The sequence below is a fragment of the Apium graveolens genome, chromosome 5 (genome assembly GCF_009905375.1).
Source record: "Apium graveolens cultivar Ventura chromosome 5, ASM990537v1, whole genome shotgun sequence".
Lineage (NCBI taxonomy): Eukaryota > Viridiplantae > Streptophyta > Magnoliopsida > Apiales > Apiaceae > Apium > Apium graveolens.
This window is the reverse complement of record NC_133651.1, coordinates 240874478-240880756: the sequence shown is the minus strand read 5'-3', so window position 1 is coordinate 240880756 and position 6279 is coordinate 240874478.

The following is a 6279-nucleotide window of genomic DNA, read 5'->3' as shown; positions in this document are numbered from 1 at the left end:
GGGTAATACTACTCTTTATCGATAAGAAGGAATAAATATATCATAGGTAGATAATTGACTTAATTAGTCTATCAATGATAACTTATACACCACCACGACCCGATTAGTGGTACTTACTCTCAACATCCATTCCAATACAACTCTCACGGTTGTAAGTAATCAGCTCATTACTCTCAGAATCATTCCTACATTACTATGGCCCACCGTTGACCTACTGTAGTCATTCGTTTTCCATGAAGTTTTAATAGCTAACCATACGGAGTCCATTCATATCATATCGAATTCTTCTAAGGAGGTAACATGATCACCGTTCTTGATTCATGAAGAACACTCCTGATCCTGACGTACATTCATGACGTGAAGCAGATAAAATTGCAGAAGAGTTTCAATCAAAGCAACGATAGCAGGTTAATACCATTCTTAATCATATGCCTTAAATAGAAGACTTAACTCAAAGGTTCGTCTAGTCCTTTTGGAAACATGGTCCTGGCTTATCCCAAGATAGGACCTCCTAAGATAGATAGCCCGTTCATGGCGATTACACGAATTAAACTTTTACCAACTACTATTACGGTTGGGTATTGCACAGTCATCAGAAGGAATGTCAATCTTCCAAACCATAATACAACCTTCACAGTTTTAACCATCATCACTGTATTCCTCTGGCACAAGCGCCTATAATTATCCTCTTACCTTTAAAGTGTCGGCCACCTCTTTGGCCTTTCCTGATATTAAAATTTCCTTATAGTCAATGTCATTTTAACCACCTCCAAATAAATTTTCTACCTTATTTCAATCACTGCTTTTGTGAAGATGTATTCCTTAAAATCTGATGAGTAAAAAAAAAATATCACCATTTTTCCATAAGTTATTGCCTCAGTCGTTAGAGGTTAATCACTGTCACGACTGACTCTCAATCATACTTAGAACATCTTTTATCTTAAGTCTTAATTGCCCTGAATAATTTCGACCTTTACTGGTTCGATCCATACTTTCTCGTGGTTTAACACGTGCCCCACTTGGCATCATTATAATTATGTCATATTTCCTTTATCAACATTTTTATTCTTGAGAATTTCGAATATTTCCTTTCTCCTTGTAAAACCTCTAAGGTTATCCTTCAATCGTTCCTCCTGTATTCCCTATATACAGGGCATATCAAAATACCATTTACTGATACTAGAACCATTGTCTATATACTTCTGAAAAATTTCTCCACTGATCCTTAAAGGTTATTATTACCTTAATCCTTTCCAATTCATACTGTCAAAACTCATACTATCCCTATTAAGGGTGAAATGCCAACCTTTATGCATTCCCCTAGGATTCGTTTTAAGTTACCGATGTTCTATCCTTACTTCCACCTTTAAAAAGGTACAAGCATCCTTCCATGGATAAATAAAGTCATATATCCCTGATAAGGGTATCTTATTCAATCATTTCCACCTCGATAGTCTATACCAAATTTCACAATAGCATCCTTATTCAAGTTAAGGTCAATCCACATGGCCTCCAAAAGATAAAAATGGTTATCCGCTTTTCTTTCCTGATTTGGTAATGATCACATGGATGATCTGGAAGATATTGGTCGTGTTCAACGTGAACTTCTTCTTAATAAATCCTTATTTACTTTTGTTGTTTATCTCAACAGTCATCTCAATGTTGGGATATCTTTCATACCTGGCGTCTCCCTTCCTGGGTATCAAGCCACCGGTCTTACACTTCACATTCTTGAAGGTCACTTCCTTCATCCAATTTTCTTGATTTCTTACTTTCTTGTCTCCTCAGTCTATCCGCGTCTCATTATTTATCCTTCGAACTATCTCAAGGTTTCTTCGAATCCTCCCAACTTACAGGGGATAATATATATGTATCTCTTATGCCCTCAACCATCAATTTTAACTCATGATGAATCACCCTCATCCTGACGATTACTTACTTTTCTATTTCTATGACTACGAGTCTTTAGGGTTTCCTCATACCCAACTTCCTTATCATTATTTCATGAACTAACACAACATAAGCATTGATTTCAAACATCCCGTCATTCTGGATTCGTATCCTCAGAACGAATCTTGACAACTTTTACAACTTAGATTCATAATTTATCATACTCGTCTGCCTTTGTTCTGACTCTAAAGCTTTTACACTATCTCCTTATCTTTGGGAATTACTTTCCCGAAAACAATTGACTGGACTTAAATCAGTTTATTATAATCTCTTGCTCCGTGCCTTCCTTGGCCTTTCACCAGCAGGTGGTCTCTCTCTTAGGAGGGTGAGTGATAAAAACAGTCTTTTGTGATTCGTCAATCATTTAAAATCTCAAATGATTCCTATATTTCCTTTAGCCAGGCTCTTGCCTTGACTAGGTCAACATGTTCCTTGGAACTCTGAGAGCTTAACGATTTAAAGGTCATGAAAGAATTTCCTGCCGCATTGTCCCCTCAGGGTGGTGGTTGGGGATAATAGTCTAAGTTATGTCTAGACAGGTCCATAAATTGCCATATAGGAGTACCGTCTCGGGTCTCCTTTCCTTACTCGACTTTCTGTTTCCTTAGTATGAAATGTTTCAACCTTCTCCCATAATCGGGGTTATCTTATACATTAAAAACCTTGTTTTCCACTCTATTATGTTATGGGTTCTTTCTTTCTTGATGGCAACCTCCCTGACTATCACACTCTGGGTTTGCCCTAAATCCTATTCCTCAAACTATGGCTCTCATCTAAGTTCTCATCCTTAAGCTCTTGAACTTTCGGAACCCAAATTCTATAGGAATACCTCATTATTCCCTTATCATCTTTCTCAGTATTAATCTCATATTTATTTGTTGGCTCTCTGCCTTCATTCATCACCTTTTTCTGGCACAATATGCTCTTTTCCAATAATTCGGTCTCTATTACAATCTCAAATAGCTTTTCGGTACCGGCTCCGGTTACCTTCACTACTATTTCCATTTTCTCAAAATCTCTTATCAACTCTCCCAAAGACATTATCATCTTGAGTCTCTCCTTTTTACTAATGGCATCAGCCACCATATTGGCTTTCCCCGAATGATAAAGAATCTCCCAATCATAATTCTTGATTAGCTCTAACCGCCTCCTCTGGCGTATGTTGAGCTCTTTCTACGTAAGAATGTACTAGAGCACTTATGGCTTAGGTAATTCTCGCACTTCTCTCCATACAAGTAGTGCCTCCAATCTTTAGGGTAAAACTATTGCCACGAGCCTAAGCTCATGGGCGGGGATATCGAATTTCATATTACCTTAATTGTCTTGACGCAGACGCGATTATCTTGCTGTGCTAAGAAGCACCCTAATTCCTTATGCGAAGCGTCACTTACAAATCACAAAATCTCCTTTTTCCATCCGGCAACGCCAACATAGGGGCCGTCACCAACCTTTGCTTCAGTTCTTAAAAGCTGTTCTCGCATTTCTCTGTCTATTCGAACTTCTCAGTCTTATGAGTAAGCCACGTTAAAGGGGCTACTATCTTTACAAACTTGAACGAACCTCTGGTAGTGACCGGCCAATCCTACCTCTGGTAGTCGACCCAACCAGGGTCATCAATTCATCAGTGGTCCTTTATCCAATCTCGTCAGAATCCTCCATGGGATCCTCCTCAGCAACTATCCCTTCTAGGACAACATCCTCAACCGCTACATCCTCAATATCAACATCATCCGGTCCTGCGTTAGGACGCTCTATTGGATCCACAATCTGATCTCCAATTAGTAATAAAACATCATCGCGTTGATGTTCCTCAACTTCAGGGTTCAGAGTCTCGCTACCATATACGATAACGAACTACGCTTCTATCGCTACATTTATAAGGGTTCCCATAAGGGTTTTAACTGTCAGTACTACGTTAGGTAGTCCGACTATGAACTTGGCAAGAGTTCTTATTATCTTAGTGAACTTATTATCTTAACGTCCCATCATCTCTGAGGTTTATAACGCTTAGCTCTGATACCATTTCTGTAACACCCCCAGATCCGGGGTCGGGGATCCGGGTCGTCACGGTCTTTCTTTCCACAATATCACTTCACTTAATTAATAATAAATAACCTTATGCTGTGACCCCACACTAACACACACCACAACCCGTTATAGTCTCAGAGATGAAATTTAAATAAGTACAAGTCTTTGAATCCACAATTTAAAAGTTATTACAACCCAAAATGATTACTTGATAAATTTACAGTTAATTGCCATTATCTGCCACAAGTTATAATTATACATAATTGATTCTCAAAAGTAGATGGTCTGATCTACAATAGATCTACCTCTGCAGCTATAGCAGCTACAACATCAACGGGAAGACGCGGGACGCTTCCCACGCGCTTACGCTGGGTCTGCTGGAGTCTGGCCATCTTTCCTAACTGTTGTTGTGTGATGAAAGAAGAAAGCAAGGGTGAGCAGCAAGCCCACCAAAATAATATGTATAATGATTTACAATATATGAGCCTACTCATAATACTCATGAAAGTCTTGGTCAAAAGAAATGAACCAAGTTGATAACTTAATGCGATGAAGTCGCAAAATATTCAGTATATATACATATATACTTTTCAAAATATTGGAAGTCCTCTTTCATGCATAATATACACAAAGTCCTAGTGTGTAACTGTATGAAAAAAATATCGTTGCAAGGTGATCTCATATATCTAACCTTGTCTCAATGTTTTTCTGAAAATCTTTGTCATACATAAGACAATTATTAATTAGATATAAGTTTAAAAGATGAGGTTACCAAATACCCCAATATACTTATATCTTTCCCAATACTACTTGAACTACCACCGTTCAAGTTATAATCAGTTTCAAAAGTTCATCACATAGATGAGACTACAAGACAAGATTTGAATAGATTCAATCTTTGAAATATTATTGAATGAAATAAAGTTACGAGATACTTTATTTAGTCCCGATATATATATATCCACATATATATATCTCTTAAACATTTCCTGGAACCTCTGTTATGTAAAGTATGAACAGAGTTTGAAACATCCAATGAATTTTGGAAAGGAAAAGAATTTTGGCATAAACCAGATATCTTGCTGATCAGGCAAAGATACCAATAAGTAACCTTTTTTACTGTAGATGGATGAATTCCTCACCGGTCATCACCCTGGCCGCATTAGGACCTCGCGCTAGACCGTTACCCGGCCCCTCACGCGTTGATGGACTGCCACCCATCCACTTACACATTCATAGACTGTACCCCGGCCTGTCGCTTATGCCGACTCAATTAGATGGGCTTACTTCCCGAACGTTGGGCAAGTAATCAATTCATTTACCAAAACTGCAACCTCGTTGCGAATATAAAATACACCACAGAGCCGGATTCCCCAGGTTTTGAGCGAGTATTTAAATCCCCTTAAAAAGGAAGATCTTAAATATAAAAATGCGTTTTGGGATCCGCTTTGACTTTAAAAATCATTTTGAAGACTCGAAAACACTTTAAAGAGTGTTTGGAGTAAAGCTGATTTAATGAAGTAAATCAGTCCCCAGAATATTTAGAAAATGACCGAATATTATTATTTAAATAATATTCCCATAAAGAATAGTCTTTATAAAAATAATTGAAGTAGAAGTATTAAAATTTATATTTGAAACGAGTATTAAATAACCAAAGATATACTTATATGAAAGTATTATCTTTATTTGAATAATCGAAAATAAGTTTGATTATTAACATCTTATTCTTTAATAAAATAAAGAATATATTTCAGCAAATAATCGGAGTCATAGATCCTCAAATGAATATTCAATAATATTCACTAATAATATAAAAGAGTCATAAGCCCTCGAATGAATATTCAAATAATATTCAATAAATAATATAAAAGAGTCATAAGCCCTCGAATGAATATTCAAATAATATTCAGATAAACAAATAAAAGGAGTCATACGCCTTCGAATAATATTCGAAATAATATTCAATAATAAATAAAGTTTAAAGTTATCGAATAAACCTTATTCGATTAATAGTTTGGAAAACTATACCCATATATATATATAAATATATATATATATATATCCATATCCATATATATACAAAATCTACTCGGGATCCTCGACTCCCGGTTTTAGAAAATATTTTCACCTTTGGGTCCCTATACTAAGGGTATATGCAAGATACCGCTATCCTCTAGCATAGGTATTATCAACTGAACCAACAGATATATATTTCAAGAATATGAAACAGGCATGCATATATACCATATCACATGCTACAATATATCGCAAGAATTTGCTAAATAACCAACATGCATC